Raw genomic sequence first — 21,916 nt, 5'->3', positions numbered from 1 at the left:
AGAAATCCCAGTCTCATGAGCAGTTCATCTTCATCTTCCCCTCCCCCGAGCCCCTGGCAACTGCAATCTACTTCTGTCTTTAAGGATTCTCCTTTTCTGGACATTTCATATAAGTGGAATCATACAGTATGTCGCCTTTTGTGTTTGGCTTCTGTCACTTGGCAGTATGTCAAGGTTCATCCGTGTTGCAGCATGTATGAGAACTTCATTCCTTTTTATGGCTGGACAATATTCCATTGGATGGATAGGCCACATTTTGGTTATTCCTTCATTAGTTGATGGACATTTGGGTTGTTTCCACTTTTTGGTGATTGTCAATAATGCTGCTATGAATATTCACGTACAAGTTTCTGTGTGCCCTTTTCATACTTCCCCTGACATCTCTGCATGTTCAGAAGAACAGTTTGAAAGGGACTGTTGCAGAGCGTGGTGAGAAGGAGGAAGTTTTGACTGAGATTGCCTCCCAAGTGCCAGGCTCTGTGCTGGGTGGTAGGTATCAGCTGTCAGCTATCTCCTTTCATCTTCACAAAGCTCAGTGAGGGTCTCAGAGAGGCCGAGTGCCGTGCTTAAGGACATGTCATGGGTAGGATTCGAACCCACACTTCTGTGACTTTGAAGCTTCTGTCCAAGCCGCTGCCTGGCCATGGCTGCCTCTGTGAAGTGAGCAAATCCGCTTAATGAAAGATGCCCCTTTCTTCTTCCCAGAGAACTCATGCCTTTCCAGCCTGGCCCCAAGCAATCTCGGATGGGGGTGCTCTTCCCTGTTTGTCCTGGGCCACCCCAGCCAGCATCCTGGGCCTCTCAGGCACGGGCCACCTAAAGCCCAACATTCAGGCTGCTACCTGCCAGTGTTCATAAGGATTGATGTGGGGTGGAAGAAACCAAGTATCTGTCCCAACCAGGAGTGCCAACTGTGACCCAGCAAGCAGTGAAGAAGCTCTGCCAGCCAGGAGCTCTGGGCAGGGAGGGCCCCCCGTGCTCAGCAGACACCATGACGACAAGTTTATATGGCCCAACCTTCTGAAGACGGACAAGGGCTGCAGAGACCTCTGCTAGGTGTGGCTTACTCTCTGTCTTGGCAAATGGTGACATTAACTGAGCATCTGAAGGGGGCTCACTTTTCTCTTCTTTTTGAAGTAGGGGATACAGGGGCAGAGGCTGAGGGTTGGTAGCGTAGTGCAGTAAGTGCCATCAGGGTCCAGAGGAGGGCAAGGTGGGGTCTGGGCAAAATCGACAACCGTGTACATTGTCATGGAATGTCAGAGGCCCGTGCAAAAAGACACAGGCAGAGGACCTCACTGTGGCCAAATCTTCCACCAGGTGGGGAGGGCAGCAGGCCCCTTCCAGAACACTGATGATTCCTCCAGACCTAGCGCTGAGCTTCTTGGCCCAGGAAAAGCTTAGGATCACAGCTTCCAAAGGATCCATTTGAGGTTGTGAAGGGAAGGTGATCTGTTCCCTGGAGGGTGGGTGGACTGGCCCACGGGTGTGTGTGTGTGTGTGTGTGTGTGTGTGTGTGTGTGTGTGTGTGTGTGTATGAGAGAGAAAGACAAACGGATAGACCCTAAACCAACTGACGAATGCACATGGGCTTTATCTAGAGAAGGCTCAGGCTGCGGCTCAGAGGCCATCGTAACGGCTGACATTGGTTGGGCACCTACTGTGTAACGTGTCTCAGGAATGACCGCATCTCATTTATTCCCTACAAACAACCCTATGCGGTGTTAACATTCATTTTATTTTACAGCTGAGAAAATTGAGCACCTGGGAACAGCTCCTCTAAGGCAGCAGAAGCAGTGGTGCTGCTATCTGGACCCAGGCCATGGGGTGCCCCACCCCAGCCCTTTAGTCATTACCCCCTCCTCCCTCTGTGACCCTGGCCACGCCCAAGGATTTGCCAGCCTGCTTTTGGCCCGGCTGGCCAGGAGGCTGCCTGGGTCTGGCCCCAGCATGGTTATTTATTTGCTGTGTGACCTTGGGCAAATCACTTCCCCTCTCTGAGCCTTAGTTTTCTCATCTGTAAAGTGAGGGTTTGGCCCCGAGCAGTGGTTTTCAAAGTGGGTTCCCCAACCCCCAAGGATCCTATGGGGACTGAGAGACTGCTGACACTAGAGCACTGCCCGTGTGATTTGTTTTGTTTATCAGGTTTCTGAGGGAGACTTTAATTAAAGGCTTCTGGTAGTTATAAATAAACACATAAGTAAGCATTAAAAAACCTCCAAACTAGATACTAAGGAATTTCCCAGCTTTGACTACCTAAGATTCAGAGAAGCAGCCCTGAACTCCCCACTAGCAAGCTCCAGGGGAGACTGGACCTGTATGCTGGGCTGTCCCATTCGGAGGGGCTGCATTGGTGTGAGGGTGGGGCATCCCCAAAGAGGCCAGCCATGAATGGGCTGGGACAGGACAGGTCTTAGGATGACCCTGAGGTGGTGGCGTCACCTGAGTGGCCACAACGAACCCAGGCAGTGTTTCCCCAGCTCGTTATTTGAGCACTAAGCCATGATTTTTGCTGCGTCTCCGGTACAAGAGGCAGTATATAGCCCGATGGTTAGCAGTCAGGCTCTCTGGGTCATCTACTTATTATCTGCTGCCTTGGGCAAGGTACTTAATCTCTCTGAGCCTCAGTTTCCTTCTCTGTGCAATGGGGATGATAGTAGGGCCTGTCCATAGTGTTGTCATGATTTAATACATGCAAAGCATTTGGCACAGTACCAGGCCCACTGTAAGTGCTGATTATTACTGAAGCGATGTGACCTTGGCTCTTTCCTTCTGTTTCCACATCTGTTAAATGGGGATAATGATGAAGGCAACCTATCAGGTCTTTGTCAGGATCAAATAGAAAGTCATCATTAAATGGTCGAAATGGTTGCTATTTTTCTTTACTTGTATTTTTCTTTAAATCTATGCACACCTTCTCCTTTGTTTAGCCTCATCCTTTCTTGAAGGCAACCACCATCTGAGCGGTGGGCACAGGTGAGTGGTCAGTGCTGGTGAGGGTGCCCAGGGCTCTCCTGCCAGACAACTGAAGGAGAGCCGCGGAACAGCAGACGCGGAAATCCTCAAGTCTGGGCCAGAGCCACAGCGGCCGCCTGACCCGCCAGCTCACGCTGGGAGGGGAAGCCAGTCCCTGGGGGGGGAGGGGGGCTGTGCTATAGACAGACACAAGCCTGGCATGGACGCTGGCCAAGGAAGTCCTCCCTGCCTGGAGTTGGTGGAGTTGGCTCCTCTGTTTCCCTGCCTTCCCAGGGCCCATCGTCCGCATGTCCCATGAAAGAGGGACTGAGCTGGGCCTTTAGAGATCCAGTGCAGGTCCCTTTCCTGCTCCTGACCAGCGCCCTGACTTGGGTGTGATGCTCCCACTCTCTGTCCTCAGTTTCCCCATCAGTAAGTGAGGGCGTGGTCCAGATGACCTTGGAAACTCTCTTCTTTCCCTGCTCTGGTTTGTTTGAAGGGCAGCATAGGGTAGTGGTTAAGTGGAGTGGAGTCATACATACTCCTGTGTTCTAATTCTGGTTTTGCCACTTCTTAGCTGGGGGACAGGTTACTTCACCTCTCTAGGTATCAGTCTCCTCGTCTGTAAAATGGGTTGGTGGTGGGGTTGTGATAGTACCTATCCCAGGGGCTTGTTGTGAGGATTATGAGGGTGCTTAGAATGATGCTTGACACCAGCAGCGCTCGACCATTGGAGCTAGTTACTTACCAGGCTGCTCCTTAAAGATCCCCTGGTTTTCCTATTGAAGAGTTAGTCCCACCGTCCCAGGCCTCAGGGTCTAGATGCTGTTAAGACCAGGAATCGCCAGCCTTAAGTCAGCTCAGTATGCTGGGGTGGTCTCATGCAATCCACGGTCCTTATTCACCGAGTACTCCTTCATTCATTCGTTCAGGGCTAGTGAGCACCTGGGGTGTGCCAGGCCCTGTTCTAGGCACTGGAGATGTGTCTGTGACCAGAACAGGCAGAAATACCTGTTCTTATGGAGCCTGCAGTCTCGTGGGGGACGACAGACACCCAACAAATAAGCAAGTAGAATATAAGCAGGAATCTCCATGCGTTGCTTTGGAAAATCCGTAGGTGACTTTCTGATTCCTACCATCCCCATCACCGGTTGAGACTCATTGATCTAGAAGCCCCTACTGTATTCCTCTGGGAGTTCTGAGCCACCCTCCTCCAAACTAGGCTCTCATTCCATTATTCCTCCTGAGCTTGGGCTCTGGAGTGGGACGGCCTGGGCTTTGAGTCCTGGTTCTGCCAATCCCTGGCTGCTTGACCTTGGGCAAGTCACTTGACCTTTCCTTTCCTGTTTCCTCATCTTTAAGATAACATCGCCCACATCCTAGGACTGCCAGGAGGATTCAGGGAGTTAATACATGTAAAGCATTTAGAACACTGCTTGGCCCTGTATGATCTTGGGCAAGTTACTCTTGAAGCCTCAGTTTGCTCATCTGTAAAATGGGTGTAAATAGTTCCTAACTCACAGTGGAAGCCCAAGATGTGATAATGTATGTAAAACAGTTGGCTTAGCACAGAGTGGTGGTTTTTCCTCCTCTCCTGTATTGATTAATTATCACTGCATAACAACAAATCACCCTGAAATGGGGTGGCTCATAACAACTATTTATAATTGTTTACATACCTGTGGGTGAGATAAGGCAGCTGAATTATTCTAGGCTAGACTAGACTGCTGTGCTTTAAAGCACAGATCCAGCAGGACTTGGCTCCTCGCTGGGGTTTGGGCTCAGATCTGCTCCACGTGTGGTCCATCTTGGGGTTTGTCTCAGAGAACAGTAGCTACCCAGAGAATATGCTTCTCATTGCAATGCAAAGGTAAAAGAGGGCAAACATGCAAGGCCCCTGAAGGCTCGGGCTGGGACGATACTGTCCCTTGCACTTCATTCTGCCTGTAAAAGCAATCACATGGTCAAACCCAATGTCAGGAGGTAGAGAAATAGATTCCAGTCTTTTAGTGGAAGGAACTGCAGTCACATGGCAGGGGGTGTGAAGACTCTCAGGGACATTAATGGGATCTGCTGGGCCTCCCAAGAACCCCCAGGAGAGGACCAGTGTAAGAACTGCCAGCGAGGGGCAGTGATTTGGGGAGTCCTTTATATTTTCAATTGTACATGGGGACAATAGCCCTGAAACACTCACTGGATCATCGCTCCAGAAAATTGCTCCCATCTTGCACCCAGGTTGCCTGGGGTTGTAGCCTGGGATTTTTTTCCCAGGAATGTTGTGCAGAAGTGGAGGATGGGTACAGGGAAGCTGGACTGCAAAGCCCTGGGATGCCACCCCCTGACCTCCCTCCCCATCAAACCTGTCTTTGCCACAAAATGAATAAAACTGTCAGCTGGAAAAATGAGGGGCCAGCCGACCAAATATGATAAACTGTCTCTTGCTGTGTATTGCACTCTCCACGATAAAACCCCAAGCAGATGCTAAAAATGTATGCAGCTAAAAAAAAAAAAAAAAAAAAAATGTATGCAGCTTTGTGAGGAGACAAGCATGCTCTGTGTGGCCGAGATTTCTGAGAAAGGTAATTTAACTGCAACACGCATAAAGGAAAGAAATGCATAGAGCGGTAATTTGGAAATTGTACATCAGGTGCTTTTAAAAAATTGATATTGTTGGTTATTTTTCTTTTATTAAAACCCGTAGTCCTGCAGACTGCTGTCCCATCCTTATCTAGCTCATTGGAGGTGCATGTTGACATTTCTAATTTGCACATTTAAAGATTGTCAGGAAATGGTTTAAACACGTTGGGGAGCTCTGTTAGTGAGGAGAGCATCTCTGGGAAGACGGTTGGGTACAGGGGGGAGAGCTGGGCTGGATTTCGGGAGACTTGGGAAGAGCTAACACTTACTGAGCACTTAGTGTCAGACATTACTCTATGTGTTCTACACATATATTTTATTTTACATTAAACCTGTGATTTCCATTTTGCAGATAAGGGCGATGAGGCACTGGAAGGTTAAATAGCCTGCCCAAGGTCACGCAGCTCCTAAGTGGCAGAGCTGGCGTTGGAACCAGGCATTCCAGTCATTTCGCTGCCTGAGCATTAGTTTTCTCCTCTGTGTAGATATTAATGCCTACCTTGTGCGTGGATTAATTGCGTTAAATGCCATAATATGTGTAAGGCACCTGGTACGTGCCTGGCCATCCTTAAACGCTGCCTGAGTGAATGTGGGATATTCACTCGGTAGACACTCAATAAACATTAGCATCCCCTTCTTTCTTACTTTCCTTCGGAGCCTCCAACTGGCAAGCTCTGTTGCCTTGGTGAGTCTTGTTACCCCTCTGGTCCTCACTTTCCCCATCCGTGGGAGGACTGTCAGCCTCTGGGCCACCATCTCTGATCCTGTGGTCCATGAGCTGCAGGGTCCTATGGAGCTGGACAGATTTATGCCCGTGGCTTCCCCTCACCTCATCCCTCAGCCCTGCAGGACTGACTGACCAGTGGTACCCAGCGGGGTGCGTTTTAGCTGCACTGACGAGTGGGTGGCCTGGTTTCTGATCTGAGCTCCATCTAGCCCTGCTCAAGCGGTGGTTCTGGCGGCTGAGAGCGAGCGAGTCCCCTTGTGGCCTGTAGCCCTGGGAGCCACGGAGCAGTGACTCACTTTGTGTTGGGAGTGTTTGCTCCTGTGTCAAGAATGCCAGGGCCCCAGCAAACCCTGACTCAGCAGGAGAGACGAGCAGCTTCAGTGTCGTTTAGGAATTATGGGCCTTGTGACAGCCATTGACAATGTTTAGAGGGCGGCCCTCTATTACTCTACCTCACTGCCATCATCAACAGCAGACATTTATTGAGCTCCTCATGTTTGCCAGGCAGTCTGCTAACCCTCTGTATACAACCCCTCTCGTTGTATTCCTGCAACAGCCTGTTTGGTGTGCATAACACACTTTTCTCTATTTTGTAGATGAGGAAGCTGAGGTTTGGCAAGTTCAAGTTACCTGCTCCAGGCCACACAGCTCGTGGTCTGAGCCTCGCTCAGATACCTGAGCCGGCATTCTTCCTGTTGGATGTTATTCATCCAAGCAGGACACATCAGTCTTACAAGGTTGAAAGAGGCAGTGGAGAGGAGCCATTTGTGCTTAGCATCTTCCAAGGGGTGATGCATTCGTGAAAATGCATTAACAGAGGAACGCAGAGATGTAGGAGGTTGGAACAGGGCCTCAGAAATCCTTTTGTTACTTTGCGAATGAGAAAACCGAGGCCCAGGTTGATGAAGGTCTGTGAGGTGATATACACAGATTAATGAAGACGCATCCTTCCCTGACCACGGTCAAACTCGAAGCCTAGTTTCCCGCTCAGTTACGGTGCTCCTGCTGGGGGCAGCAGCATGGGGTTGAGGTGGTAGGAAGGTCAGAGGCCCCCATATTAGAGAAGCTCTGAGTTGAGGGACTTCACCTTCACTCGGTGGCCTCCATCCTCCACCCTACCCATCTGGTGCCTGAATTATCTAGATGGATGGCCCCCAAACTCATGGGTCATCGGAATCACCTGGCAGACCTGTTAGAACTGCAGACTCCCAGGCTACGGCCCTAGAGCTCCAGATGCGGTATGTCTGGGCTTGCATCTGGGAAATGGAGCTCCTTTAAAGGCCCCGCTGATTCTAACATGCAGTCAGATTTGGAAACTGCTGCTGCCTTAGTCCAGCATTCCCCAGAATGTGCTCCACAGAACACCAGCTCAGCTCAGTTCCATGGGGAGATGAATAAGTATGTGTAAAACAAACAAACAAACAAATTTCCGGGCAAGTAAGTTTGGAAACTGTTGAGTGAAAGGAGTGATTCCCAACTGTAGCTGCACATTGGAACTACCGGGGAAGCTTTGACATCTGCTCCTGTTCAGGCTACACCTCTGAGTCCCTCTTTAGAGGGGGGACTCAGGCATGAGGATTTTATAAGGCTCCCCAGCCACTAGGTTAGACAAAGTTAGACAGGGTTTTTTTTTTTTTTTTAACTGCAGAACTGCTCAGGGCCTCTAATACCCAATGTGCACTGTGGATCTCCAAAAAGAGAAATAAACAGATGATTTTCTGATCTGGTGATCAGGGGCACAGGAGAGAAAAGAAGGCGTGGCTGGAAAAGGAAGGACCCTTTTAAATATGGAGAGAGTGTGTGTTAGTAGGAGGAGGTGATGGTAGGCCATGTGAAACTTAAGAGGCTAGTAGAATTTTTGAACTCAAATGAGCATGAATGTTTTTTGTTAGACTGTTTTGTGTAATGGGGATAATTTGGTAATTGGTAATAGTTCTAATACATTTTAGGCTATACAGACAGCTTTTCTGTAAGCGATAAGCACAGTGTTACCTGTATCATCTTGCTGGGGGCTCCAGACACACTGGGTGGGTCTTACGGGCGGGGCAATTTGCTGCATTCTGTAAGGAGTGATGCTTTAAATTTTAAAGTTTAAAAATATCAACCCGCTCCTCTCATTCTCCCATTTAAAACTCGTGGAAGGCTCACTCTCCCACTCCTCACTCTTTTTCACGAAGTTCTACATTAGCGATGTCTAAAGTGTTTTTACGTACCCCGCCCCCAAAATCTGAGCACGCACCTTCATTATATGCCTATTCATTTAGAACTTAAATACCTGTACTACCAGCAATAATATAGTGAAATTGGTTGAGTTTAATTTCCTTCTTAGACTGTTAGATCCGCAAATAAATGCAGCCGGAAGTTCTCATTTTTTCCTGCACCCAGTCATCATAGCATGCACCCCAGTTTGGAACCCTCACGTGATTTGGTCCCTTCCTTTCTCCAGCATCACCTTTCCCCACCTTATCCCTCGCCCACTATACCCCAGCCCCACAGCTCCTATCCGAATTTTCCCGTGTGGCTCAGCCTTTGGGCCTTTACACTAGCCGTTCCCCCTTCTTGGAATGCTTCTCCTCCTGCTTTCTGTGTAACTGGCTGCATCTTGTCCCTCGAATCTTATTTTCAATGTTACCTCCTCCGAGGGGCCACCACTCCATCTAAAGCTGCAGTCCAGCCACTGTGCCCACCCCTGCCCATTTTAATTCTCTGAATAGCACTTATCGCCATCTGGGATTTTTCTTGTTGTTTGTTTATGGCCTGGCTCCTTCAGCAGAAAGGAGCAGTGCTGGCCACAGGGTGAGAGCTCAGTAGCTATTGAATAAACACACAGACTGAGACTCAGAGGTTAGAACACTGGTCTAGGCCATGCTGTCAGTAAACGGTGGGGCTAGGCTTTGAACTCCAACCTGTGTGCCCCCAAGTTCAAGGTTCTTTGCGTCACACCAAGCTGCCTCTTGTCCTTCAGAGGCTGGCTGAGCGTTGTTTGAGCCCAGATTCTGACAGTTTGAGTCTGAAATCTGTTATGATGTCAGATGACTGTGGAATGTGAAAGAGAGAGAGAAAAAAAAAAAAAAATGACTGGCATTTTACGCTCTGTTTCACAACCAGCCAGTAATGGGAGTTTGGAAAAAATTCCAGAGTCTGAAAGAATTCAGGCAGGCCCAGCAGCAAACTGGAAAGACTGTGCTCAGGAACCGCAGTAGGTAAATGCAGCCTGAAGAAATGCCTGGTCCGCGTGTCATACGAAGCCCAGAATGGGAGGAGAGGCACCGGGGTCCATGTGTTCGTTGCAGTGAGAAGAAAGTCCCTCCATCTTCCCTTCTGTTTCTTGTGCAGTTTTGAAGTGTGATGTCAAGAACTGAGCCCTAGATAAAGAGGTATTGGACGTCCACTTCCTTCTTGAGCACTGCAGCTTGAGAACATGTACCAGGTTCTGGAAATCCAGCTGGCCGGCCCTTCCTCTAACTGGAAGCCACCGCACCCATCCCTTAGGCCTGGGGAAGGAGACAGTAGAAAAGAGGATGAACTCCTGAGGCCCTTGACCTTTGGAAGAATGAATGGTTCCTTGTGATGCCTAGTTAGGTATGCTTGCTAAGAAACCCGTCACTTCTTTGCATGACCTCTTTCTCTCCTTCCAGGTGTGACCCGCTCACATTTGAGCTGAAAAGCAGTTGGTTGCCTGACTCAGGCTAGTGTTCGTCTCATTTCACTCCAGGGCCTCTTCGTGCAAAACCTGCTGTTCCCTTCTTCCCTTTCTGTTGAGCACGGGAACCCTCATGGTGAATGAACAGGCAGAATTAAGAGTGTTAAATTTGACACCTGAAGGCAAAGAAGTGCACTTGGATTTTTTTTTTTTTCTTGTGGCCTGGATCTCCCGCCTTTCTATCCTGTCACTGAAACAATATAGATCTTCTGCTGTAGTGAGGTTTCCTCATTCATTCCTTCATTCATTCATGTGTCAAACCGTGGATCCATTCGTTCATGGTTAAAAGCACAGCATTTGGGGTCAAACGGACCTACCTCTGCCACCCACTGGTTTTGTGACCTGCGTCAGTGTCCTAGGGCTGCTGTGACAAATTACCGCAATCTTGGTGCCTTAAAACAATAGAAATTTATTCTCCCAGTTCTGGAGGCTAGACATCCAAAATCAAGGTGTCGCCGCAGGGCTGCACTCCCTCTGAAGGCTCTGGGGGAGAATCCTTCCTCGCCTCTTCCAGCTTCTGGCAACTCCAGGCGTTCCTTGGCTTGTAGCCGCATTTCTCCAAGCTCTCCCTCTGTCTTCTCTTCTGTCTCTTATAAGGACACTTGTCATTGGATTTTGCGCCCTCCCAGAAAATCCAGAATGATCTCAAGATCCTTACCTAATTACCTCTGCAAAGACTCTTTTTTCCAAATAAGGTCACATTCGCAGGTCCCACCATTCAACCCACTGTTCAACCTTAGGTAGGTTATTCACCCTTCCTGAGCCTCAATAACTTTAGCTGTGAAACGGAGGTGTCCCTGCTATATACCTCATAGGAATAATGTGTGGAAAGCTTTCTCGGTGCCCATTCATAGCTCACACTCCATCAATGGCAATTACTGTTACTTACTGAGTGTCCGTTGTATGCTGAGATATTGTGCTGGGCTCACACGGTCTCCCCTGATACCCCTTTCTGTTACAGTCTGAAGAACCTGTGTTTAATTCCTGTGTGCATCCAAGGTCTTCCCAGTTACGTGAGTGCCCAGAAGTTCTGCAAAACCCAGTTTTCCTGTATACGTGTGGAATGACCCACGGCCCCACCTGTAGGGACAGTTCAAGAAAATTCCTCAACTTATCGTAGGATACCTTTCTGGGGATTGTCAGGACAGAGGAAACCAATGCTTGGCTTTTGGAAGTCATTCCAGCCCTGCATCCTGTCCCCCCACCCTAGCCCCGAGGGTCTTTTCTCAGTGTTTGGAATTGATGGGGACACTTCTCATCCACCACCTGGTGGCTATGGCACAGATGACAGGGCTGTGAACACTCTGAGAGCAGGAGCGGCATGTTGTAGCCTAGAAACTGGACAGCCGAGAAGGAGTTGGCCTGATGGAGAGCTGGCAGGAGTGTTCAGCCTGCTCTGCAATTTCCTTGTATGACCTTGGGCAAGATTCTGAACTTCTAAGGCCCAGATATTCAGCTGGAGGTGCACTGGGGCTGCCTTAGAGCTGAAGTTCTCCTGCTTTTTAAAAAAGCAGTAAAGCTGCTTTAAAAGCTTTCCCAGAATCCCATTTTGTATAACCAGATGTCCACTCAGGGCTCCCTGGCCTCAGTCCTACCCCCTGTAAGAGTCCACTGGTTTCCCCATGATTTTTTTCAAGTGTCCGCACTTGCTTCCTCATTTGCAAGTACCTTCCTTGATGTCAGAATGCAGAACTCACCTCCCTTCCTCTCTGGCAAGAACTCCCCTCACTCTGAGAATTTCTGTGAACTTTACTGAAGGTGAAAGAGGGCCATGAGAAGGGGTCACATCCTGGCCCGAGCTGAACTGGCACCCTCCACGTGCCTCACCCTTACCCCTTTCCTCTCTCTACTGCCTGTCTTAATGCCCCGTCATCACCCCCGTCTCAACATCCCCTCACCATCCCCACTCTCAACCCGCACCACCACTACCAAGGGAACTGCCACATTCCTTCCATGGTCTCCCACAGGGCGGTTCTACCCCTGCACCATCCCTGCCAACAGGCCCAGAGCAGACATGACTAATCCATCACAGCACTTCTTCCCACAGACCCTGAGTGTGGTGAACATGACCCTCCAGGTGGTCCTGGAGCCGGCCCTTCAGATGAAACCTCTCTGCCCTCCCATTCATGAATGGGAGAATGGGGACTGGTGTGGGGCAGATACACTGCAGGGCTGTAAGTTGGCCTCTGCAGCTTGTCAGGAGCAGGATTTCTCCTTGTTATGGGCCGTGATCCCCAAGTTATGGGTTTTGGGGTTCCTTGTGCTTTACCTCCTTTCTTCCCATTTTTCTTTCACACTGCTTTCACTACCACCACGAGAGTTATCTTTCTCAAGTACAGATCTGATCAGCTCACTGCCCTACCTTATCGGGCTTAAAAATCTCCTGGCACTCCCTAGTGCCCACAGAGATATTCCCAAGTTGCAGACATGGCATCAAAGGCCTAGAACCCCCAGCCCCAAATACTTTTCAGTGTCACCTCCAGCCAATCTCTGCATGTACGCTATGGCCAAGCCCCCTCTTGGTTTTCTAAACCCAGCTGTGCCTTTTAGGCCTCTGTGCCTCTGTGTGTGCTGTTCCTCCTGCCTGGGAATGCCCTTCCCTACTGCATTAGTTTCCTATTGCTGCTGTAACACATCACCACAAACTCAGTGGCTTAAAATAACACAGATTTAGTATCTTACAGTTCTGGGGCTGAGAAGTCCAAGGTGGGTCTCACTGGGCTAAAATGAAGGTGTCATCAAGGCTGTGTTCCTTTTGGAGACTCTTGGGGAGACTCTGTTTCTTGCCTTTTCCGGGTTTAAGAGGATCCTGCATTTCTTGACTGGTGACCCCTACCTCCATCTTCAAAGCCAGCAAAGGCCCATCTAGTCTTTCTTACGTGACATCACTCTGACTTCACATCTCTTTCTCTGACTCTGACCCTCCTGTCTTCCTCTTATAAGGACCTTTAGGATTACACTGAATTCACCCAGATAACCCAGGATGATCTCCCCATCACAAGATCCTCAATTTAATCACATCTGCAAAGTCCATTTTGCCCTGTAAGGGAACATAATCCCAGGTTCCTGGGCTTAGGGCATGGACATCCTTGTAGGGCCATTATTCTACTATTCCACCCACCTTTTTCTGTCTGTTGAATTAGCCCTTTAGGGGCATTTCAAGTGTTCTCTCCTGTCTATAGCATCCCCTGTTTCCTCGACAGGATTACTCTTTCATCTTTTTTTTCAGTCCGTGGCATTTGAGCATCATTCTGTTAGACCATGTACTGCCTGCTATTATGGTTCCTTGTATACAGTCTTGCTCCCTTGGCAGACTGTGAGCCCACTGGAGGCAGAATCCTGAGAACATCATCTTTGGGACTTAGTGTCGTCCATAGTCAAATATTTAAGGAATTCGTTGCATTTGTCTTTCCTTCAAGAGGCATCTCATGTGCCACCTCCCCCGCTATGCTCTTCCATTCCCTTTAAAATGAACTTTCCCCTCTTATGAATCCCAGCACTAACCACATCCTGGTGCAGAGCCAAGGCCCAATGGATCTGGAAGAGCTGACAACCTCTTCTAGCCTCTGATTACACAGTGGAGCCGCACCTCACCCAGGCATTGTGTTCGAAAGTGGTGTCACCGTCAAAATTACCCTTGACACGGCAGAATCACACCCAGGATCTAAGATGCTCCCCTTCTGCTGAGCCCGTGGAAACCCCAGGTTCCTGTCTCCCGTCTCTCCCGTATTCCCTGGCAGCTGCACATCAACTGGGATTGTGGATAAATCTGCCCACACTCTCTGGATTAGTTTTTTCTCTCCCTCCCTGCGTTGCTGGGTGGGAGTGGTTGGATTTGCATAAGGAGAATACCTGTAGGAGGAAACACCGTGGACATCCACTTACCCCAGCTCAGGCTGCGTCCCCGCTCCTCTGTTCCCAGGTAGCAGATGGCCTGCTAACTTAATGCCATTATAGGGAGCAGGTCACTGAAATTTAAAACAAAAACGCTTTGAGAATGCCTGTTCTCAGAGACAAGTGTGAGGACAGGGTGAGCAGGGTCACTGGGCTGCCCAGCCCCAGGGGCTGCATTCACAGCAGAGCCCAGGTGGACAGCCCCCCACAATGTGGTGTGGAGCGTGGCCTACGTGGCTATGTGCAGTGGCCTGCAATGGAGGGAAAGATGTTTGTTCTGAGACCTTTTCCTCTCCCATCCCACTCCTCAGGGCACAAGCTGCTTGGTCTCCTAGTAGGCCAATGGGACGCTTAGAATAAAATCCAGATCCTTTTTAATGGCCTAAGAAGTCTGGTCCCTGCCTGCGTCTCCAGACCCTCCTAGTACCAGTCTCCCTTTGCTCACTACACTTCTGTTTCTCTAACATGTGGGGTGATTCGTGTCACAGGACCTTTGCACTTGCTGTTCCCTCTGCCTGGATTGTTTTTCCCCAGATATTCCCGTGACCACCCCACACTCCTCGTTTAGATCTCAGCTGACATGTTACCTCCTCTGAGAGGGCTGCTTGGAGTGCTCTATTTTTGCTGCTCCCTATATTAGTCAGTTTAGGCTGTCCTAACAAAATACCATAGACCTGGTGGCTTAAAGAGCAGAAATGCATTTTCTCACAGTTCTAGGAGGCTGGAAGTCCAAGATCAAGGTTGTGGCTGATCAGTTTCTGGTAGGAACTCTCTTCCTAGCTTACAGATAGCTGTCTTCTTGCTGGGTCCTCACATGGCAGGAGGGAGAGAAAAGGGGGGGGGAGAGCACTCTGGTATATCTTCTTATAAGGACACTAATCCTATCAGATCAGGGCCCCACCCGTATAACCTTATTTAACCTTAATTACTTCCTTATAGGCCCTATCTCCAAATATAGTCACTTTGGGATTAGGGTTCCAACATATGAATTTTAGGGGTACACACACATTCAGTCCATAATACCCCCCATTACCACCCTGTCACTCTCTATCCTGTTACCCTCAGCTACTTAACTCCCCTGTGCCTTGTCTTCTCACCTATGAATTAGTGACACCTTACCACCCAGGATGGTTATAAGGATTGAATGAGTTACTACACGATGAACACTTAGACCACTCTAGCACAGAGTGGGTATTTCATAGTGTTAGTTAATTTCATTGTCACTCTCATCATTATTTCCAGTCCAGACTTACCCTGACTTATGGCTTCAAAGAACGCTTTTTTGCACACATGCTGCAAGAACAAGAGTATTAATGAAGGTACAGGAGTGAAGTGAGGAGTTGGGGGAAGGGCCTGCCTGACAGAGGGAAGAGCATGAGCAAAGGCAAGACGCAGCATCGTGAGCTGAGAGAGCCCAGTGAGTGGTATTAATAAAGTGGAGTGTTTGAGGAGGGAGGAGGGAGACGAGGGTGGGGGAGTCATAGAAGCCCCTGTCGGCCACGTTGGGAGGTTGGCCGTGGGGAACCAGTGAAGGGTTTTCAGCAGGGGAAGTTTGTGGCCAGATTTGCGTGTGGAATGATGGCCCTGCATTTTCCCCACACGAGGATGAAACCCAAGACAAGGGTCCCCATTACTTCACTGCTCTCTCAGGGACCCCAGTTTGCTAATCCAGCGGTGGGTTTTCAGTGATGTCCTTCTTGATCTTTCTGCCGCACATGATAGTTGACCACGCCGTTCCTCCCAAGCCTTCCACATCCTTGGCATCCCTGGCCTTTTACTAGGTTTCCTGGGAGGTAGTGCAGGGTGCTGGAGAGAATTCTGACCTTGGTCCTGAGTTGGAATCACGGCCCCATCCCTGTCTCTGCTGTGGGACTCAGGCAAACCCCCTACCTGTCTCCTTCAGAAGCTCCTTCGTTCTCTGGAAATGAAAAGAACTGCCTGGGGATTGACATGAAGTAAATAGAAGTCATTCCCCAGCCCCCCTTTTCTTCTATCTCTGGCATTCCTTCCTCCTCCTGCCACCAAATGCAGGTATTCTCCAAGGGAGCTGCCTGAATCAATACTGTTCAAATTACATAAGCCTTGGTTCCCAATTTTGCTTGTCTTCTCTGCCAACTTTTTGAGCTATTGTAAAAGAGGAGTGAGGTCTCAGAGCCCCTTTCCTGGGAGAAGGCCACTGAAGGGTTATTGCCTGATGTTCACAAGGTTAACAAGGTTATCGCCTTGTTTTTCTTTTTTTTTTTTCATGTGCTCAATATGCTGAGTCTATGGAGGAAAATTTTGCCTCAAAGAGAAGGTGCAAGAATAGGCAAGAAGCACAGTCCTACTGAGAGGCTTTTTAATTAGCCTCATACATGGATCGATTTTCTCTTCCTGTTTAAACTTAACGTCTCTGCAGTTTTAGAGAAATTTGCCAATTTCTCTAAATTGCATGCGGTAAAAGAAAAAGGAAAGATTATTTTGCCCAGTAAGGAGGAGGGAAGGGATTTCCTTTAAACACCCAAAACACGGGGACCTCTCTGCTGGGACCTTCCATGGCAGGGGGGGTTGGTTGATATTATATTATATGCCAGATAATATATTGGCACCAGAAGCCAGTAACCCCTCTGTGCTACTTTAATGAGGAGAAAGAGAATCTGCTTAGACTTTCTCAGAATTTAAGGCAAAGAGAAAAAGCCTGCAAAGCTTTTCTGCTAAGAGAAAATGTGAAAAGTACTGAAATGACTTAGAGAAATGGGAACTGTGGACTTGCAGGCCCAGCACTGAAGTCATCCAGACCGTCTCAGCCACCTCGTAACAGCGGTACACTTTTGTTTCTTCTGTGCAACCCAATATGTAAAAATAAAAATTGAGGGGCTCCATCAAAGCAGGGAGGCGGCCCCAGAGTGCCCCTCAACCCCACTCAGTCTAAAAGTGAACTATACTTTGAAAACCGTAGATCTCATCTGATCTCTTCCTTCACACGTGGAAAAATGAATGGACCAGAGAGGCTGCTAATTGCCCAAGGTCATTCAGCACACGTTCAGCACTTACTCAGGCTCCTGACAAAGACTTATTGAGCACCTGTGGTGTGCCAGGCACTGTTCTGGGCCCCGGGCTACAGCAGTGCGCAGGACCGACCAAGGCCCTGTCCTGTGGAGCCTACGCTCCAGTGCGGAAGACAAGCCGTATACAAATGGAAAAATGGATTATGTCAGATAGTAGAAAGTGCTACGGAATAAAGTACAGTAAGGCAAGGGAGTACGAGTGAGGGGGGCTAATTTGGATGAGATGGTCAAGGAAGTCCTCCAGGAGATGAAATTTGAGCAGAGAGGGAGGCAGGAAAATATGGGGAGAAGAGGATTGCAGACAGAGGAAGGAGCAGGTGCAAAGTCCAAAGGTGAAAATGTACAAACGCGGAACAGCAGGGAGGCCAGCCTGGAGGACGAGGATGGGAGACAGGTCAAAGAGGAAGCTGGGCTAGCTCTGCCTGGGTTTCCAGGTCGTGATAAAGTCCTACAGGTGGTGGAAGGCCTTTGGATTTTATCCAAAGTGGGATGGCAGCCATTGAATGGTTCTGGGCAGAAGAGTGACGTGGTCTGAGTTAGATTTTAAAAGGCTCTTTCTGCCTGCCTGCGAAGTGGAGAATAGTCTGTAGAGAGATAAGAAGGAAAACTGCGAGACCCAGTGGGAGACTCACGGTAGTTTAGGTAAGAGATATTGGTGGCTTGGACCTTGATGGTAGCAACAGAGGTGATGAGAAGTGATAAAATTTGGGATACATTTTGAAGACAGATCCAGCATGATTTGCTAATAGAATGAATGAGGACATAACTTCTTATACCTCCTCTGTGCAAAGCACTGTAGTATGTTATATGGGTCAGGACTCTTGCTTTGTAAGAGCAGAAAACCAACTCAAACTGACTCCAATCACTGAAGCTGTGCATGGGCTTCAGGTATGGCTGGATCCAGGAGCACAAATGATATCTTCAGGATTTAGTCACTGCTCTCTTTTCATATCTTAGTTTGGCTTCACTTCTCACATGGTGGCCCCCAGCAGCTCCAGGCTGACATGAACCTTACAGATAACAATTGCTGTGGGAAAGGGGTACTTTTTGCTCAATGGTTTCAATAGAATTGACAATTCAGCCACCTTAAGTCATTTGCTCATCAATCTGTCCAAGGAAATAAAACACACTGATTGGTGCCCTGTGTCTTGTGCTCAACCTGGAATCAGGGCTGGTGGCAGAGAAGAACACTCTCCCTTCCCCCAGAAAATAATTGTGCATCACTAGGAGAAGGGAAAATGGATGCTGTGTAGGCAAAAATAACCCTAACCCTAACCCTAACCCTAACCCTAACCCAGGCATAATGAGATTTTTTTTTTTTTTTAATAAATGAGAATTCTGCCTTCTCGTTTTTCTTGGGTCACAGAATATGCTTTCCCGGAGACACAGAAAGTAATTGTAGCAATGAGAACTACAATATGCTGGATTCCAGTTTTCAAAGAACCTCCCCACACATGATCCAGCTGCAGAACATGACAGCTCCATGCCAAGAAAGGAGCTTGAGCCTGAAAGGCTGATGGTCACATGTTCTGTAGCCACCTGATGAGCCCAGTGAGAGCAGAAAGAAGCACAGTATTTCCTGCATTCAGAAGGGATAGAACACTGTATTGTATAAGGAGAGTGGAGAATCATAATAGCAATGGGGGGGCGGCGCGGGGCAGGAGAGGAGCTGGCTCAGACAGCAGGGGGGACCATTGCATAGAGGTCCGGATCCGTAGCCTGGGATGCCTAATGACCCCTGGACATCAGGTTCTCTGTTTAAAAAAAAAGATGGCTGAGTCACTTTGAATTATTCAAATGCAAGTTCAGTGATAACCTGATACCGTCCAAGCCTAGCCCTCGTCGGCCTGGGCTGTTTGGCCTTGAGAATGCAAGCTGGACTCATTTAAAGAAACATTCTGAGAAGGTGCTGTTTTTGCTTCGTTAAAATAACGGTTCCTCCATTGCCTCTCTTGCTTTGAATGATACCTGATCACATCCCCAAGTTGCCTTCTTTGGGTAGTTTTGCTCTTGCCTAGGTTTTGTTTGCTTCTGGGGATGCTTTATTCGTGCCAGTTAAGAAGCTCCCCAAAGCTCCAAATTTGCCCATGAAATTGTGAACTTGCATCTTCCTCCCCACCATGGCACCATAAGCTGAGCCACGTGACAGGGGGAGGGAATCAGCTAACACCATTACCTTGAGAGGCCAGAGTGGGCACTTAAGTGGTGTAAAAAACATACATAGTTCTGACTCTCCAGCCTGGGGACCTCTGCCTGGTTACCTTATCTGAGGCTGCTTCGTCCTTGTGACTCTGGGGTCTGATTTAGGTTCAGCAGCATCTCCAGTGCATCCTGGCAAATTTTAAGTGTTTACTGGGAAAACGTTGTCCTCCCCCTTGTCTTTCCTTTCTCCACCACCACGCCCCCACTACTGCACTTGAACATCAAGCTGGCAAAATTGCTGCTCTGTGGTAGGGTCAGGCCCATATTCCATCTCCCATGGATGTGCTGAGTGGATTTAGAGCTTGGGGAAAGGAGTGGAAGCTGCCAGGAAAGGATTAAAAGGCAGCTGGGCTTAACGGAAAGTTCAGAGGCTTTTGAATCAGCCAAATATGGGTTCACACCCCAGCTCTGCTATGTGAAAAAAGCCGAATCTCACTTCTTAGCTCTGTGGCCTTGGGTATGTGGCTTAATCTCTCTGAGTCTCTGTTTTCCCATCTGTAGAATGGGAATCCCATCCATTCTGTAATGCAGACTTCTGTAAGGAATCAATGGAGCAAGATTCATAAACGTTTCTCTTCAGCCCAGACTCCTCTCCTGACCCAGACCCAGGTGCCACCCAACTGCTGCAGGAAGGGTCCACCTGGATGACCCACAGAACCCTGAAACCCAACTCGCCCACAGCAGATCACCTCAGCTCCTCTCATGTCCACCCTCAGGGCATCTCCTCCTAGAATTCATCTGAGATGCCTGCATCTCAGGGTCCAAGGTGGATGGGCCAAGTCTGCTAGGTTCGCCTGCCTAACACACCTGCAGCCGGTCCTGCCTCTGTGTCCCCACAGCTCCTGCCTTAGTCCTGGCCCCATCACCTCCCAGGAGCCGCCCAACTGGTCTCCCCGCCATCAGTGGTCCATGCCGCAGCCGGTACTTCTTTTCTAAAATGCAAGCCTGGTCATGTCACAGCCTGGTTTGCCTTTCATGGCCCCTGTTACCCAAGCAGAGAGCCCCTTAGCTCGCTCGGCCCTGCCTACCTTCCAAGCCTCGTCGTTTGCTGCACATCACCCCTCCAGCCATCCTGACCTCCGTGCGGTCCCCGGAGGATACCCCGCTGTTTCATGCCTCCATGCCTTTGCCGGTATCCCCTCCTCCATCATGAATGGCCGTCCCCCCTTGGTCTCCCTGGCTCGCTTGCACCTACTCATTTTTCAAGATCGGCTCAAGAATCAGAATCACCTCCTCTATTATTCACCCATGAAAAGGAGTGAAGTATTGATACATTTTACAACATGGATGAATCTTGAAAACATTATACTGAGTGGAAAAAGTCAGACACAAAAGGTCATCATTGTCTGATTCTATTTACAGAAATGACCAGAAAAGGTAAAAAAAAATACATAGAGACAGAAAGCAGATGGGTGGCTGCCAGGGGCTGGAGGTGGGGGGAATGGGAACTGCTTAATGGGTATAGGGTTTCCTTTGGGGGGTGATGGAAATGTTTTAGAGCTACATAGAGGTGGTGGTTGTACAACATTATGAATGTACTAAATGCCATTGAATCGTTCCCTTTAAAATGGTTCATTTTGTGTTTGTGTGAACTTCACCTCCATTAAACAAACAAAAAGAATCTTCTATAAAGACTCTCTGAACCACCCAGGTGAAGCGGACTCGTCTTTCCAGGGTGGCCCCTAGGCCCACCGTATGCCGTCTAGATTTTTATCAGATCCCCTCCCCCCAGGACTTCACTGCACTCACTTATTTCCACATCTGTGTCCCCGGCGGCCTGTGAGCATCTTGAGGGCGTCCATCCAGCTCCATCCAGCCTGCATCCCCTGCTTTAGCACAGGGCCAGGTACCAGCTGATGCTCAGACGTTGACCTTCCCACCCCACCTTGTCTCCCTAGGAGGTTGTAACCTTTCAAGTCCTCCTGTTCTGGAGAGAGGAGGCGCCCTCTGCCCGCTTGGGTCGGACCATCTGTCACAGCCTCAGGAGATGCCCAGAATAAAGGCTTCCAAGGATCTCTCCTGCACTGAGAAGGCATTTGCATCTCCCACACGGGCTTCCAGACCCATCTCCCTCCCACCCTCTAGCAGGGGGATTCACAGAGCTCTGGCCTAGTTGCATAAATGCTGGCATCTCCTTTTCGCCTCCTCTCCCAGGTGTTTCCTTTTTATTTACTATTCTCTCCAATTTTGTGCCATCAGCACTTCACAGCAGAGCTCCCTCCCACTTTTTGGAGCAGTTTAGACTGATTAAGGACAGAACTAGGGCCAAGTAGTGGCCCGCTGGCCCCGTTGTGTCTGGGCAGGCTGAAGGTGGATGGATGGGGACAAGGGAGGGGTGACTCCGCGCTGGTGGTGGGCACTGTGAGCCTGCTGTGAGTCAGTGCAGATCCCTCCGGGCCGCCTTCCCCATCCCTGCTGGGACGCAGCCTGCGAATCGGCGCATGGACTGATTCCAGCTAGAGGTCTGTAGTGGGCTCCCAGCCTGCTGTGCAGGGTCGGCTCCAAAGCTCAGGTCCAGGGGCACTGCTGGCCTCTCTTCCTGCTCTCCCAACCCAAATCCTCTCCCCTTCCTTCCTGAAGGTCACCCAGGCAACATCCAGATGTTGTTCCTGCAGCCTCCCACTAGCGTGTCTTGCGCAGCTTGACTGGGTTGGTTTTCTGGGTTAGCTCCCTGGCATGCAGTGACCTTGCTGAGGGTCAGGGTGCAAAGAAAGGCAGCCATTATGGATAGGGAGGGTCAGCAGTGCCTTG

At 49.3% G+C, this 21,916-nt stretch overlaps 1 protein-coding gene across 2 annotated transcripts in view; it reads left to right on the top strand.

The window, feature by feature from the left end:
- Positions 1–21,916, top strand: part of ABTB3 (ankyrin repeat and BTB domain containing 3) — a 304,628-nt gene that overhangs the window by 78,185 nt on the left and 204,527 nt on the right. The gene's annotated exons all lie outside the window — the stretch shown is intronic.

Source organism: Balaenoptera acutorostrata, chromosome 11, assembly GCF_949987535.1.
Source record: "Balaenoptera acutorostrata chromosome 11, mBalAcu1.1, whole genome shotgun sequence".
Classification (NCBI taxonomy): domain Eukaryota; kingdom Metazoa; phylum Chordata; class Mammalia; order Artiodactyla; family Balaenopteridae; genus Balaenoptera; species Balaenoptera acutorostrata.
The sequence above is the reverse complement of the archived record's forward strand: the minus strand, read 5'-3'. Positions and strand labels throughout refer to the sequence as shown.